The sequence below is a fragment of the Agelaius tricolor genome, unplaced genomic scaffold (genome assembly GCF_023055355.1).
Source record: "Agelaius tricolor isolate 1412-34295 unplaced genomic scaffold, bAgeTri1.0.p SCAF_20, whole genome shotgun sequence".
Lineage (NCBI taxonomy): Eukaryota > Metazoa > Chordata > Aves > Passeriformes > Icteridae > Agelaius > Agelaius tricolor.
This window is the reverse complement of record NW_027269280.1, coordinates 12151014-12167919: the sequence shown is the minus strand read 5'-3', so window position 1 is coordinate 12167919 and position 16906 is coordinate 12151014. Positions and strand designations below refer to the sequence as shown.

Below are 16906 nucleotides of genomic sequence, written 5' to 3'. Positions count from 1 at the left end.
ACGATTTACACCTGCCAAATCCCTGCTGGCAGCTCCCAGTGACTCCCACACCCATCACAGGTGGGATCCTTCACAGGATTTGCTCCATCCCCTCCTCAGAGCAGCCTGTGCATCCCTGCTGGATGCAGGGTGATGACATTTCCCTTTTTCCCGAGCTCCTCTGGTCCTCAGCATCCCCCAGGGGCAGGAGCAGCTCCTCAGAGCAGTGGGGTGAAGCACAGGGACCATCCCAGCCCTGCTCTCCACTCCAGGGCCATCCCAGGGAAGTTATTTCTGGCTGTGGAGAGCCTCCCCCTCTGCAGGAGAGTTGCTCCTGTTTGGAGCTTTTTCCTGGTGGCTGCTGCTTCCCCCTCTGAATCCCTCCATAATCCACTAAGGGACCTCACATCTCCCTTTCTTTCTCCTTTTTTTTTTTTCTTTTTTTTTTTTTTTCTGTTCCTAAAACAATTAGCTCGGCTCAAACCCTCTGCAATCCATCAATTAATACAAGCTGCAGCAGTAAATTAAAGGGAAACAGGAACAACTATGCTGGGATTAGGTCACTGAAACTATAAACTTTGGAACAAATCAGATTTCCTTGGGAAGGGAAATGGACAGCAGTGATATGTCAAGCCCTGAGATGAGACAGGCTCGGAGCAACTTCCCAGAGTCTCCTGACTTGGCTGCTGCATGCCAGAACTTCTTCCCCAGGGGAAGTTTTGGGTTTCCAGACCCCGTTGCTGCTGCTGGAAGCTTGGATGGCCAAATAAACAAACAGGGAGAGAGGGGAAGGGGAAAGGCGGGGGGGGGAGCTGCAGGGACACTTTGGGTATCAGGACCTGCTCTCCCCTGTGGTTGTTGTGCCCTGCTAAAAGGTGGGATGTGTTCAGTCCTAGTGACATCCCAGAGGTGGGATATGTTCATTCCCAGTGACATTCTCCCAGTGACATCCCAAAGTTGGGATGTGTTCAGTCGCAGTGACATCCCAGAGGTGGGATATGTTCATTCCCAGTTCTCCCAGTGACATCCCAAAGGTGGGATGTGTTCATTCCCAGTGACATCCCAAAGGTGGGATGTGTTCATTCCCAGTTCTCCCAGTGACATCCCAGAGGTGGGAAGTGTTCATTCCCAGTGACATTCTCCCAGTGACATCCCAAAGGCGGGATGTGTTCATTCCCAGTTCTCCCAGTGACATCCCAAAGGTGGGATGTGTTCATTCCCAGTGAATCCCAGAGGTGGGATGTGTTCATTCCCAGTGACATTCTCCCAGTGACATCCCAAAGGTGGGATGTGTTCATTCCCAGTGAATCCCAGAGGTGGGATGTGTTCATTCCCAGTTCTCCCAGTGGCATTCCTGTCCAGAGCAGTGCTGGGGATGGTGCTCAGGGCGAGGCTGGGCACCCACAGCTCTGTGCCAGCTCAAGGAAAAGGGGATAAAAACCCTCCCCAAAGCCAGGCTGAGGGGCACAACAGGGATTCGTGTCCTGAGGGATGAGATCCCTGTCCTGGAGCTGTGGCAGGGCTCAGGCTGCCCCCTGACAGATGGGTCAGTAACCAGAGACTGCCAAGGCTTACCTGCTGCTTTAGGAAGACTGGTAATGTTTACTATAAGGATTAGGTTAAAATCATACACACAAACTTATGCATATTACAACATCCCTTGCTTGCAGAGTTTAATGAAATTTTCTTTTTCTGCTAAACCTGTCTGATTGAATCTTGCAATCCTCAAAGTTCCAGGATGCCAAGGCATTCTGTTACCCAATCTCCAGACCCAAAGTCCATCATCTGTCTTGTGTCCCAATATCCCAACATTTCTGAACAGAGGGACAGGGAGACATCACCTGGTTCTGCAGGTGCTGCCCCGTCCTGGATGCTGCCAGCCCTCCCTGGCACTGCCCCCCTGGCAAGGCTGGGCCAGCCCTGGGAGCACCGAGGTCAACAATGACCCTGCTTTGAAATGAAAATAAGGATGATACTGTGACTTTTCCTTCCAGCTGGAGGCAGCTGAGGATCCCAGAGGATCCCTCTGTGCTGGAGGGGCTGGAGCAGGGTGTGACCATGCTCACAGGGGTTCTTGGACTGGGGAAGAGATGAGGATCTGACTCCATGCTTCAGAAGGCTGATTTATTGTTTTATGATATATATTACATTAAAACTATACTAAAAGAATAGAAGAAAAGGTTTCATCTCAGAAGGCTGGCTAAGAATAGAATAGCAAAGAATGATAACAAAGGCTTGTGGCTCAGCTCTCTGTCCGAGCCAGCTGGGCTGTGATTGGCCATTCATTACAAACATCCAACATGGACCAATCCCAGATGCACCTGTTGCATTCCACAGCAGCAGATAACCATTGGTTACATTTTGTTCCTGAGGCCTCTCAGCTTCTCAGGAGGAAAAATCCTAAGGAAAGGATTTTCCATAAAAGCTGTCTGTGACAGCAGGGCTGTGCACCCTCCCGGCAGGACAATCCCAACCCCTGTGCTCCCATTAGCTCCAGAAACGCCTCTGGGCCCCAGCTCTTGGCTTCAGGAGATGCTGCAATCTGAATTCCTGAGTGTCCCTGAGGGAAACTTTCCCTGCTCTCTGCATCCTCCCTCCCTCCTCTCTTCCCACAATTTTCACCCCAGGTTTGCCCTCCTGAGGTCCTTCCCCTGGCACCCCGTGGGCACCAAGTGCTGCTGCTGCTGCCCCCAGCCCTTGACCCCTGCCCGCCGCACCCCGCAGCTCCGGGCAGAGCCTTGTTAGCGCTGCAGAAGCTCTGCTGGAACAGCGTGGGAGCCGCAGGGCACGGCCCTGAGAAAAACAACCCAGCCCGGCCTTTATTCCCTCCTAATGAGGCGTCTCAGCATCCCCGGCTCCTTCCCAGCATCCAGGTGGGAGCAAACACCGAGCTCCGGGGCTGGGCTGGGAAAAGCAGGGAATAAATTCACATTTTAGCAGAAGTTTGAGTGGTGCAGAAATTCCAGGGGGAAACGGAGTTGCTGCTCCTTCTGGGTGGAATGGGGTTGGTGTCCCCCAAAATCCCGTGGTGGTTCCCCACAAACACAACCTGAACCATTCCTGAGGGGAAGCAGGGTGGGGACACCAGGACAGGCTCTGGAATCCCTGCAGGGAGGGGAATTCGGTGGGACCTTGGAGCTGATAAACCTCAGGGCAACTCTCACGTGAGGGGTGAACTCTGCAGGGCTGAATTTGGTTTTAATTGTAATTAACACCTCGCTCCATCCCAGAGTTACCTACCCCAAAAGTATGACCACCTCTTGCTTTATATTATATAGATATAAAATATACATATACATATATATACATATATATACATATATAAAACATATGTTTTTATATATAAATATTATATTATATTATAATAAAACAAAATATTATATTATATAATATATAAAATATATTATATATTTTTAAATATTATATATTAGCATATATAATAATATTAATATATTTTATTTATCAAAATTTTTATGCTTTATATATTTTGCATTTTAATATATTTTATATATTTATTATATTTATTATATTCATTATATTTTTATTATGTTCTCTTTGTATTTATATATTTATATATTTATTGTAGAAATATAATAATGATGATAATGATGATAATGATGATAATGATGATAATGATAATAATAATAATAATAATAATAATAATAATAATAATAATAATAATAGCTTGATAATACCCTATGTGTGCTGAGGCAGAATTGGGGGACCAGCTCTTGTTCAGGAATCTCTTTGGATGCGTTTTTGTGCTCAGCAGCAATCCTTGATCACACTCACAGTTCTTAATTAGCGTGTGCATTAATTATTTCCTCACCTGACAGTGTGGGCCCCTCAAGGGCAGGGTGGGGACTGTTTTAGGATAAAGTGGGGATGTGGGGAGGGTCCCTGGACACCCCCAGGGAGTCTCCATGGAGAGCCCCACACAGGGACACTCCAGGGGCAGTGACCCCACAGCTCTGGGCTGTCCTGGGCACTGGGGCTGAGGAAATAATTCCCCTTTTTCCATGAGAGTTGGGGTAGGGAGCAGAGCAGGGAAGGAGCGAGGATGAGGAGGGTTAGGATGGAGTAAGGCAGAGTGAAGAGAGCCCAGTCCTGGCAAACTTGGTGCAAAAATGTCCTGTTTTAATAAGAACACCCCAATTCCTTTTGATGAAACCTCTCCCTGCTCTGAGGGGAGGAAATCCAGGCAAATCCTGCTCCTGTCTGGAGCCTTTCCCAGGGAACACCTGGAGGGATGGGGCTGCTGAGACCTTCCAGCAGCTGCTGCAGGACAACATTTCCCTGTTCCTGCTGCTGAGACCTTCCAGCAGCAGCTGCAGGACAACATTTTCCTATTCCTGCTGCTCAGACACTTCCAGCAGTTCCTGTAGAACATTTCCGTGTTCCTGCTGCTCAGACACTTCCAGCAGCTGCTGCAGGACAACATTTCCCTGTTCCTGCTGCTGCAGGACAACATTTCCCTGTTCCTGCTGCTGAGAACTTCCAGCAGCTGCTGTAGAACATTTCCCTGTTCCTCCTGCTGTAGAACATTTCCCTGTTCCTGCTGCTGCTGTAGAACATTTCCCTGTTCCTGCTGCTTCCTCCCTGCTCAGGACCCAGCACAGAGCCGGGCTGAGCTGCCTGTGCCACCCTCAGCCTGCTGGGGACAGCTCCTGTGTCCCCTCCAGGTGTGACCCAGCGTGGCCATGGGGATCTCCTGGGTTTGGCCCCACCAGCCCAGAGTGAAAATTGTGGGAGGACAGGAGGGAAGGAGGGAGCAGAGAGCAGGAAAACCCAGAGCAGGGGTGGTTTCATGGCTCTACACCCAATTTATTGCTCTTTGACCCCATTTTCCTGGCTCTTAGTAGGGACAGGGATGGGAAGAGCAGAGGCATTTCAGCCTGGGCTGGGCTGTTCTGCTGGCCCCACAAAATTTGGCTTTTTCCTTCACCTTCTCCTCTGGTTTATATTTTCCCACCCTCATAATAAGAGCAGATCCCTGGAATTGTAGATTCCAGCTAGAAGAATGTTGTAGATTCTAGATTCTAGTGTTGTAGATTCCAAACAAAAGCTGTGCAGACTCCCAGACTGATGCCAGGAGAAGCTGAAGCAGCTTCCAGGAGCACCTGGATCCTGCTTTGGGAGCAGCAGGCAGGGAATTCCCAGCAGGATTTGGGTAATCCAGGGTGTCCCTGGTGCTTCCAACATCAATATCCCCAGTTCCCACCTCTGGGGAGAATGGGCAGCTTGGGAGGGGCCAAGACAGCAAAGAAAAGTGGGATTTGCAAGTGGGATAAGTCTGGGATAAATCTGGGATAAACCTGGGATAAATCTGGGATAAATCTGAGATAATTCTGGGATAACTCTGGGATAACTCTGGGGTAACTCTGGAGTAATTCTGGGATATTTCTGGGACAATTCTGGGATAAGTCTGGGGTAAGTCTGGAATAATTTAGATAAATCTGGATAACTGTGGGATAAGTCTGGGATAACTCTGGGGAAACTCTGGGATAACTCTGGAATACCTCTGGGATAAATCTGGAATAACTCTGGGATAAATCTGGATAACTGTGGGATAAGTCTGGAATAACTGTGGGATTACTCTGGGATAACTCTGGGATAAATCCAGGATAACTCTGGGATAAGTATGGGATAAGTCTGGAATAACTGTGGGATAACTCTGGGGTTACTCTGGGATAACTCAGATAACTCTGGGATAATCTGAGATAAATCTGGAATAAGTCTGGGATAACTGTGGGATAACTCTGGGATAACTCTGGGATAATTTGGGATAAAACTCTGGGATAATTTGGGTTAACTGTGGGATAACTCTGGGATAATTTGGGATAAAACTCTGGGATAATTTGGGATAACTGTGGGATAACTCTGGGATAACCTGTTCAAACCTCTGCTGGCAGCACCCCCCTTCCCACCAACAAATTCTCCACCTTCAGCTCCCCTCAATCTTGCCCTCCCTGTACCCACCTGAATCACGTTTTTCTGTGGCTGTTTGGGGTTTTTTGGGGTTTTTTGGGCAGGGAGGTGGCTGCAGGGAGAGCGGGAGGTTCAGACACTGGCTAATCCTGTTAGGAAGGCAGTGGTTATTGCAGGGCTTCCAGTGGGACCTGCTAAATGAACCATAATTCTGTAATGAGATTTCCTTTTCCCGGCCAGACTAAATGTTCTTGGCCACTGGGAATAGGAGCTCGGGGAGAGGAGGAAAAATAAAGAGAGAGAAAGAAGAAGAGGAGGGGGGAGCCTGGCTCAGGCTGCTCTCTCTGGGCTGCAGGGGAGGTTTGCAGAGCTCTGGTCCTTGTGGCTCATTCCTGCACTCTGGGACAGCAGCTCGGGGCCAGAGGCTGCCCTGGCCTCCCCTGAGAGCAAGAAAAACAACTCTGAGGTGGTGTTAGCATTCCAAAATCTGGAGAAGGCAGGAGAGACTTCTTCAGGGAGCAGCAGGATGCTGGAGAGGGAAGGGGAAGGAGCTGTGAGGGGAAAACAGGCTCTGGAGAGGGGGGATTTCCTGGTGGGAGAGGGGAATTACACCAGGAGGTGTCCAAAGGGGGTTTATGCTGATTTGCAGCTGCAGCAGGGAGCAGTCAGCACTTCCTGATGTGTGATCATCACCCTGGGCTGGGGCAGCTCTGATCCTGTCCTGCTCCATCCCCGGGACATTTTTGGCACTGGGTGAAGCCAGGGCAGAGGAGAATGGGCACATTCTGGGGTTCAAGTGAAAACCCCTGGCAAGGACTGGGATCTGCTCAGAGACCATCAGGCCCTTAAATCCCATCCCATTCCACCCCTGCCATGGCAGGGACCCCTCCCACTGTCCCAGGCTGCTCCCAGCCCCAGTGTCCAGCCTGGCCTTGGGCACTGCCAGGGATCCAGGGGCAGCCCCAGCTGCTCTGGGCACCTGTGCCAGGGCCTGCCCACCCTGCCAGGGAACAATTCCTAATTCCCAATATCCCATCCAGCCCTGCCCTCTGGCAGTGGGAGCCATTCCCTGTGTCCTGTCCCTCCATCCCTTGTCCCCAGTCCCTCTGCAGCTCTCCTGGAGCCCCTTTAGGCCCTGCAAGGGGCTCTGAGGTGTCCCTGGAGCCTTCTCCTCTCCAGGTGAGCACCCCCAGCTCTCCCAGCCTGGCTCCAGAGCAGAGGGATGGGTGGCCTGAGGACCACAGAGATTCCCACAGGATCACCCAGTGCCACCCCTGCCATGGCAGGGACACCTCCCACTGTCCCAGGCTGCTCCCAGCCCCAATGTCCAGCCTGGCCTTGGACATTCCAGGGATCCAGGGGCAGCCCCAGCTCCAGAGCAGAGGGGCTCCAGCCCTTGGAGCATCTCCATGGCCTCCTCTGGGCTCTCTCCAGCAGCTCCAGGTCCCTCCTGAGCTGCCCAGGGCTGGCTCCATTTCTGTGGCAGTGCCAGCCCAGGTCCCAGCAGTGCCCCACTGCAATCCCAGCTCTGCATCCCCTCCCTCACTCTCCCTTCTGCCTTCAGGTGTCCCCAAACTCCCCAAATTTCTCTCTTTTCACCCCAGACTGAGAAGCCTCCCTGGGGAGCAGAGTGGGGTTGGGAATGCTCCAGGCAGGGAGAAATCCAGTATTTTGTAAGAGTTTTTTCCTTGCTTGATCCTGGTCGTGTTCAGGGTTTGCTGCTTTTCCTCCTGGTCCTTCTTGCTCTGATTTTTTCTGTCTGTGGCAAACAGAAGCTCTTGGTTTGCCAAAGGTTCCTCTGCCTGTGCTGCACCACTGGGGTGAGAGGTTTCCAGAAATTCCTGGTGGTCCTGGAAACCCCTGGGCTCTGTCTCTCATCCAGGTGAGAAAAGAAAAGAAAAATGTTTCAATGTTTTTATTTTTCCCTTTGAAGTTTGGCCCCTGCAAACCCTGGTCCTTTCTGTGCCTTTATTCCCCATTTTTAAATGGGAATTGGGGAGGAATTGGTTCTTTTCCAGCCTTTCATGGGCTGTGCTTTGCTGGTCCAAGGTTGTTTTTCCTGTTTTCTGTGTTTTTAGCCTCCAATCCCTCCCTTGGGCTGCATGGATGGGCACCTCGTGCTCCCAGCTCCCAGCTTTTTCCAGCCCATCAGCTGCTCCTGCTGCAAAACACCCTGGGATGAGGAGGGGAAAATAACAATGCTAAAAATAACATAAAATAAAATAAAATTTAAAAAAAATTTTAAAAAGAAAAGTAATAAAATTTTAAAAACAGAATAAAATGAAATAAAATGAAACTAAATTAAACTAAATGAAATAAAATAAAATGTAAACAATAAAATAAAATAAATTTTAAAATAGAATGAAATTAAATGAAATCAAATGTAAACAATAAAATAAAATAAATTTTTAAAAATTAAATAAAATAAATTAAATTTTAAAAATAATTGTAAAAAAATTAAATAAATTAAATTAAATTTTAAAAATGATTGTAAAAAAATTAAATAAAATAAATAAAATTTTAAAATAGAATGAAATGAAATCAAATGTAAACAATAAAATAAAATAAATTAAAAAAAATAAAATAAATGAAATGAAATAAAATTTAAAAACGAAAATAAAATAATAACATAAAATAATTGCAAAAAATGAAACAAAATGAAACAAAATGAAATGAAATAAAATAAATAAAATAAAATAAAATAAAATAAAATAAAATAAAATAAAATAAAGTACAGTGGTTTAGATGTCAGCTCTCCTTGGTACCCTGAGCACCTCCCCTCCCTCCTGTTCCTGATTTTCCCATAGTAGCCCAGAAAAACTTGTGAGGCTGTGTCTGTCCAGCCTGTCCATCCCCCTGGCCAGGTTTTTCCTAGGACCCAGTCTGGAATCAGCCATTCCAAAGAGCTGGAGGACGTTAAATTGCAAGGAAAGCCTGGAAATCAAAGCAGGCAGGGCTTTCCTGGCCCGGGGAAACAGGATATCCCGGGATTTCACCTCCTCCCACCAGGATATCCCGGGATTTCACCTCCTCCCACCACAAACTGGGCAGGATCCAGTTGCCAGTGGTGGGAGCAGGGAGATCTGGGGGTGCCCAGAGTGGGATCATGGATGGTTTGGGATGGAGGGAGTTTAAAGCTCATCCCATCCCACCCACCCTCCACTCTGCTCCCCAGGGAGCTCTCCTGGCCAGGTCGGTGTTTGTTGGCTCAAAGCAAAGTGGTTTGGGGGACTGAAAAGTTTAAATACCTTCAAATTCCAGCAGTGTCGATATCCCATTAAAGCAGCGCCAGGAATAAATCCAGATTCCTGACAGAGCATCTGCAAACTTCTCCTCGGTTGGTGGGAAGGCTGAGCAGAGGCTTTTTGTTGGATTTGGGGGAAAAAAGGGGGAAAATCTGACAACTTTTCTTGAGTTCTTGTTTGTCTGTGTTTTTTTGGGAGTTGGGCTGGGAGAGCTCCATGGCAGCTGTTTGGAATCAGCCAAACTGGGATGGTTTAGAGGTGAACATCACTCAAGAATGATGATGATGATGAGGACGATGATGATGATGATGACTATTATTATTATTATTATTATTATTATTATTATTATTATTATTATTATTATTATTATTATTATTATTATTTTGCTGGGCTGGGATTGATTTGGGAGCTGGGATTTGCCCTCACCTTCTCCTTGCTCTTTGCTGCTCCATCCAGGCTGGAGGAATCTGGGAAATGGAACCATGGGATGGGTTGGGTGGGAAAGGACCTTAAAGCTCATCCCATTCCCATGGCAGGGACCCCTCCCACTGTCCCAGGTGCTCCCAGCCCTGTCCAGCCTGGCCTGGGACATTCCAGGGATCCAGGGGCAGCCACAGCTGCTCTGGGAATTCCATCCCGGCCCCTCCCCACCCTCCCAGGGAACAATTCCATCCCAAAAATCCCACCTAACCCTACTCACTGCTCCCTCCTCCTGGTGGGATGCCCAAATTCCCTATTATATTCCCTGGTACATTTTATATACATTTTATTTTATAATAAAATATACATTTTATTGGAGTGGGTCTGGGGGGAGCAGGGATTTGGAGCCTCTCCCTGCAGGCCAGCACCAGGCACTTTGCTGCTTGGTGGTGGATTATTTTTATCATATTATTTTTTCCCTCCTTGCTCCTCTTTAGAAATGAAGAAGTCGGCAGCAGCTGTTTCTGTGCCTTTGGGTTTGCTTTGTGCTGTTTTTTTTGCAGTGAATGTTGTGCAGATTTGGCTTATCAGGCTCGTCAGGCTGCTCCACTCCTCCCCGGCCCTATTTACCCAGAGCCCCGGCCCTTTCCTGCGTTTGTCACCACCCACCCCAAGGTGCTCCAGCGATAACTTTTCACTCCGGATTAGGGATTTGGGGCTTTTCAAAAGAGTCTTTAACCCACAGCCCTCAGAAATGTGTCACTTCATTGGAAAAGTAAAAAAAAAAAAAAAAAAAAAAAAAAAAAAAAGAAAAAAAAACAATTTAAACCACGAAATTTACTGCTTAAGGTTGACACAAGAGTGATTTTTCTGCTTTGTAATTACACCAAGAATTGATCTAAAGGTTCAAAGGTGCCGTTTGGGGGCCTGATCCCGCTGGGAAGGAGCGGGCTGGAAATAGGGGCTCAGATGGCACAAAATCCTGGGAAGCTGCTGGTTTTAGCTGGCTTTAATGATCTCGATTCCGCTGATTCCAGTGGAGTCGTGGAGCTCTGCTGCTGCTGCTGCTGCTGCGAAGCATCTGCCCCCAACCTCCAGCTGCTGGGGAGGGCTCAGCTCAGCCACTTGTGCTTCAGAACAGGGTTTGCATCTGAATAACCCGGGAGTGACTCGAGCCCCTTTCAGGCTGCCGAGAGACGTTTCAAAGCAGGCCTTTTTCAAATCTAAATTACACCCCGGATTTACAAGGAGTCCTTGAACTTTGGGGTGTTTGTCAGGCCTTCAACGCGTCCTTAAAATGATAATGAGAGGAATTTGGATATTGATGGGAAGGTGGCAGGGCTTGGGGCTGGAGGAAATGTGACTTTTGAAGGGAAGGGGTTCATATTTTGAAGTAGAATTTTAAAAGAAATGCAAGGGAAGACAGACAGGTCCTTCCCTGCCCTGTAACAACGATGAAACATGAATTCATCCCCCTGGAATTTCTTGTTTGTGTGCTCCCATAATCTCATTTCTTTGGTGTCTGTATGAAGCTCGAGATAGTTGAATGCCAGGAGCCAAATTCTCTCGGACTAATATCTTTTTATTAGATTTGCTGCGTGCGTGTGTGCCCACGTGTGAGAGAGAGAGATCACTCTTCATCACCCACCTCGTACCGAGGAGGAGGAGAGGAGCTCCCAAGGAATCTTTCCAGCAGCTTTTTCCAACTCTGACCCCCAGGGCGGGGAGGTTTGGGACATAAACGTGGCTTTGGGTGGGGTTTACAGGTGTCTTGTTGGATGCTGGGGTTCGTGCTGGGATATTTCGCGTTGTCACAGCTCTGCCTGGTCCCTTCTGGAGGTGGGGGACAAAGAGTTTTCCCCTAAAATGTCACGGGCAGGGAGGAGCTGGGAGCTGCCCCAGGGATGTTTTAAAAGCGACCTGCCCTGGCCACGAACTCCCAGGTTTTGAGGATTTGATCAAACCCCAGTTTTGCTCCAAACCTGGCTTCGATGAGCCCCAACCTTTGCCCCGTGCAGAGGGGACGATGCCAAGGAATCGCCCCGTCCCGCAGGGGGTGCGTGGGTTCCGAGGGGTCCCTCCCGTGTCACAGCAACCCTGCCCCAGCCCGACAGAGCTCCGGGACTTCCCAGGCTGTGCCGGGGGTCGGGAAAAGGGAAGAGCGAAGAGCGAAGGCTCACTGCCACCTCTAGGCAAAGCCCAGCATCGGCGCTCGCTCTAAACTGGAGCACGGGCAGAGACAATCCTGGGATTTGTCCCAAATCGCCGCAGTGGCAGTGCCAGACCCCGCTCTCAGCTGCTGCGCGTGTGTGCGGGGTGTGCGCGCTCCGCAGCTCCCAAAGCTTTGGTATAAATATAAATGTTCAGCCCTTCCTCCAGCCCGCGGGCTCTAATCCCCTTCCGCACGCATTTCCAGCCGCGGGGAATGAGCAGCCCAGTAAGTCCCGAGCCGCGGATGTTGTGTGTGTGACCCGCGTGTGTGTGACCCGTGTGTGTGTGATCTCTGTGTGTGTGTTTGTGTGACCCGTGTGTGTGTGTGACCTGTGTCTGTGTGTGTGTGTGATCCGTGTGTGTGTGTGTGTGTGTGTGTGTGTGTGACCTGTGTGTGTGTGTGATCCGTGTGATCCCTGTGTGTGTGTGTGTGTGTGTGTGACCTGTGTCTGTGTGTGTGTGTGATCCGTGTGATCCCTGTGTGTGTGTGTGTGTGTGTGTGACCTGTGTCTGTGTGTGTGTGTGATCCGTGTGATCCCTGTGTGTGTGTGTGTGTGTGTGTGTGTGATCCCTGTGTGTGTGTGTTTGTGTGTGATCCGTGTGTGTGATCCCTGTGTGTGTGCGTGACCCGTGTGTGTGTTTGTGTGTGATCCCTGTGTGTGTGTGTGTGTGTAACCCGTGTGTGTGATCCGCGTGTGTGTGATCCGTGTGTGTGTGTGTGATCCGTGTGTGTGTGATCCCTGTGTGTGTGATCCGTGTGTGTGTGATCCGTGTGTGTGTGATCCCTGTGTGTGTGTGTGATCCCTGTGTGTGTGTGTGATCCGTGTGTATGTGTGTGATCCGTGTGTGTGTGATCCGTGTGTGTGTGATCCGTGCCGAGGCCACGCGTTCCCGAGGATCTCAGGGAGAGCCGAGCATCCTGAGCCTCACATTCCCGGCGGATCCCCCAGCTGGGAGCTCCGGCTCCTCGGCAGCTCCCCAAGAGAGGTGGGTGAGGGACAAGGGCAGCAGCAGAGGGGAAGCAGAGGGAGCGGCGGGTTGGGAAGGAAATTTGGGCGTTAAGCGCTGGGTTTATATTCCGTTTCTATCCCTAACCTCTGGCAGCATATGGCCGGGAGCGAGCGGCGCTGAGCTGCTTCCAGAGGAGAGGGGGAACCGGGCAGCAGCGCTGCGAGGGGCGGGGAGGCGGCTCTTGCCTCTCCCGAGCAGTTTTTGGGGGATAACTTCCCAGGCAGCGCCGCCTGAATCGGCTCCCAGCTGTGGGAAAGGGGAAAGCAACTTCCATGGACGAGGCTGGCTGGGCAGGGCTGGGGCTGGGGATGGGGGGGTTCCTCCAGAGCTGGGGGCTGCTCTCTGGGGCGAGGCAGGATGACAGGGACACGTTCCCTGCTGTCCCCAGACGCTTTTTGCCGGAGGGAGGAAGGCGCAGCCTCGGCTGTGGCACCAGGAGCTGAGTGGGGAAGGGGCTCAGGGGTGCGGCTGTGCTGGGGAGGGTCTCGCTCCACCTTCTCCATTCGCAGCCCACCCTCTGCCTCCTCAGCTGTTTATGAGCCTCCAAGCCTTTCCCTTGCCTTCCCGGCTGACTCACGGCTTCCAGCGGGTGGGAAAGGCGACCTGGGGCTCCTCCCTGGCGCAGGGGGAGCACAGGACACGGACAGGCCCCGGCTCCCTTCCCACAGGGACACTTTGCTCCTGGCTCCCGCGGATTTCCGGGCAGCAGCAGAGCTCCCGGTGATCCCAAAACGAGCTGGTCCCACTCAGATTCCCGTGGGGAAGGAAGTGCCCCGGGAGGATGTGGCCCAGGGATGAGCAGAGCTCTGTTCCTGGGATGTGTTCAGAGCTCTGGGTTCCTGGGATGTGTTCAGGGCCCTGTTCCTGGGATCTGTTCAGAGCTCTGGGTTCCTGGGATCTGTTCAGAGCTCTGTTCTTGGGATCTGTTCAGGGCTCTGTTCCTGGGATGTGTTCAGGGCTCTGTTCCTGGGATCTGTTCCTGGGATGTGTTCAGGACTCTGTTCCTGGGATGTGTTCAGGGCTCTGTTCCTGGGATCTGTTCAGAGCTCTGGGTTCCTGGGATCTGTTCAGGGCTCTGTTCCTGGGATCTGTTCAGAGCTCTGTTCCTGGGATCTGTTCAGGGCTCTGTTCCTGGGATCTGTTCAGAGCTCTGTTTAGGGCTCTGTTCCTGGGATTTGTTCAGAGCTCTGGGTTCCTGGGATCTGTTCAGAGCTCTGGGATCCAGGGCTGGTTCCTGGGCTGGGATCCCACCGTGGGTGGAGGGTGGGAGGGCTGGACTTCCAAAGCTGTGTCCCAGAGTGGCACAGGGAGCTCTGCTCCCCTGGATCAGGGCTGTGCTGCCTCTGATGGATCTGCCTGGCTGGCAGGAGGAGCAGGAGGTGCTGGAGGCCTTGTGTTGGGTGGCTTTGGCAGTGCAGAGTCCCCTCAAACAGGTGACATCACAGCCACCAGCCCTGCGTCTGCCTGCACCCCTATCCAAGGAAAACTGCTCCAGCCCACAGAGCCTTGCAGCTCTACGGCTCTAAGCTGTGAGCCCTGCAAGGAGAAGGGTTTGGACTTTTCCCAGCCCGGGCTGAGCTGCCCATCCCCAGCCCGTGCCTGGGTCACAAAGTCCTTTGTCACCGGTGTGTGCCCGCTGCTCGCTGGCCGGTGGATCGGAGCAGATGTCCTTGGGTAGCTGCTCTTAGACGAGTCCTCCTGGCTCTAAAGAGGCAGAATCACGTTTCCCTTAGCCCCAGACAGTGTTACAGCCTGATCTCGGTGAGGAGGGGCGGAACGGGGGAGGCAGCCCCGATTCTGCTGCTGCGTTTGCCCGTCCTCTCCGCCTCTCCACCTCTGCACAGCTCGCGGTGTGCCGGGCAGGAGCGGGGCCGCTCCGCTCCCCTTCGCCGTGGGAAGTTCTGTAATTGAGCCGCCCGCTGTGCCCTGCGTTGTTTGCCTGCCTCTGCTGAGGCACCGGCGCTGCCGGGCACCCACGGGCTGGGCACCTTCCCCAGGCTCAGGACACCTCTGTGTGCTCCGGTGGGAGCTGCCTGCGGGGCTGGGAGCAGGCTGGGAGCAGGTGAACCTCAGAGCCCTGCCCGAGAGCCCGCTGGGTTTATATAATATTATATATCTATAATTGTGTGTTTGTTGTTGCCATGGGAATGAGCACAATCGCAAAGGCTGGAGACTGATGTCAAGCTCTGGGCCGCCTTGGGGGCAGATGGAAAGTCAGGAGGGGAAATGGGGTGAGGAGATATTTGCTCCCTGCCTCGTGTGCATTCCAGGGGCAGCTCCGGCAGCTGAGGCTCGGGGATGTCCCAGCCCCGCCTGGAGCCGGGCCGGGAGCGCCGGGAGCTCCCGAAGGGATGGAGGTGTCTGCCCTGGGCACCGAGCGGGCACGGGCTGCCGGGAGAAGAGCGGGATTTTCTGCAGCATAACCTGCCTGGGAACAGGAGTGTGGGGGCTGCAGCAGGGCTGGGCAGGGACTTGGGGACCGCTCAGCCGCTCCTTTGGCCCCCGGGGCAGGCAGAGCCCCCCACTCGCCCGGGGCAGGCTGAGTCAGGCCCGCGGGGGGTGACGCGGAGCTTCCAGCAACAAGTGGGGGCCGGGGGGTGTCTCTGAGCTCTTTAATTGGTGGGGGAGTTGGGGGGGTGGGCGATGCTCCCCGGCAAGGGGAGGGAGGGAGGGGGAAGAAAAGCCACGCTGGAAATGAGGTTATATAAAAGATGTATGATTTGGAGAGCGGAGTGTCTCCTAATGAGGGCTGCACCGGCTCGCTCCACACCCATAAAAACCCTGGTTGGACGTCAAAGCGGATTCGTTTCGGTGATGCTGGGATAAAGGGGCGCAGCGAGGACTGGCTCCCCGCTGCCAGCCCAGCCCAGCCGAGCCCAGCGCCGCGCCGGGCTCCGTCCCTGCCGAGCCGCCGGGAGCGATGCGGGGCCGGCCGCGGGGCCGGGGCCGGGCACGGCTCCTCTCCGCCGCACGGTAGGTGCCCCCCAGCCCCGCACCGGGCTCCGCTTCTCCGCGAAACTTTGCAGGGGCTGCGGGACCGTGCGCTCCGTCGGAAGCGCCGCCGCCTCCGGGCACCGTGACCGGGGAAGGGGAGGCGGCCGCGGGACCCCGGCCCCGGCAGTGCCCCCAGCCGGGCTCTGCGGAGCGGGGACGCACGTGGGACGTGCCCGGAGAAAGCGGCTCCGGGTGGCCCCGCCGAGACGCGGCTCGCACTCGCTCCCCAAGCCCAGGACACGCTGCGGGTGTCCCCCCCCGTCCCTCCGCACCCCGCAAAGTTCCCCCAGCGCCTCCGAGCCCGGCTCGCCCCGGGGCCCCGCGGGGTGCGGGTGTCCCTCCCGGCAGCCCGGAGCTGGGATGGGGCAGCGGGAGGGCACTCGGTGTGCCCGGCCGGGAGCGCAGGCGGGGCGGTGACCGAGGGCGGGGGTGGCAGGCGGGCAGCGAGCCCGGGACAGGCGGAACTCTGCCCGGAGGCGATCGGTGCGGAGAGGGCAGCGAGGGGAGCGGCCGTTCACCGAACTGGGGTTGGCGGGGGCGTTTTTGGGGAGGGCACAGGGACAGTTCCCAGAATGTCACCCTGCCGGGGGATGCCGTTTCCCGGGAGAAGGCGGTTTCGGGAGGCGGGCGGCGCTGTCCCGGGGCAGCGGCGCTGTCCCGGGTGTCTGAGCCGATCCGCCCGCCTCGCCAGAGCTGTCCCGGGTGCTGAACTCGGTGGAGCGCCGGGGCTCCCGAGCCTCCGCTCCCCGACGGGGATTGCGGGAGATGCCACCGAGCCCGAGCTGGGGTGGGGAGTGGCTCACGCCAGGTCCTGCCCTCGCTGTTTGCCCTGTCCCTGGCATGTCCCGGCTGTCCCCAGGGTGTCCTCACTGTCCCCGGGGCGCTGCGGTGGAAGCAAGACCCCCACTCAGCCCGGGGCGGGGACAGACTCCCCAGTGCGGCTCCAGCCCTCGGGATGTCCTGCTGTGGCTGGTTCCCGTCCTTTGGGGAGAACGGGGCTTCAGCCCGGGTTGTTCCCCGTCCCTCTGCCCACCAAGGACCCCGCGGGTCCCTCTGGATGAGCCGGGAATGCAGCGGGAGCTGCTGCCGCAGGGACCGGAGGGGACGAGCCGTGTTTG

At 53.5% G+C, this 16906-nt stretch overlaps 1 protein-coding gene across 20 annotated transcripts in view; it reads left to right on the top strand.

Moving 5' to 3' along the window:
* The window catches only part of NOS1 (nitric oxide synthase 1), an 88135-nt gene that overhangs the window by 4581 nt on the left and 66648 nt on the right, over positions 1–16906 (top strand). For 17 of the 20 annotated variants that reach the window (XR_011682044.1, XR_011682037.1, XR_011682043.1 and 14 more), the window contains exon 1: positions 15512–15767. The exons of 1 other annotated variant lie outside the window; for it this stretch is intronic. The gene's annotated coding sequence lies outside the window, so the exon portion shown is untranslated. Of the gene's footprint in view, positions 1–11860; positions 12010–12360; positions 12771–15511; positions 15768–16906 lie in introns of those variants that run through there. 2 more of the 20 variants (XM_071445690.1, XM_071445689.1) reach the window with 2 other exon arrangements.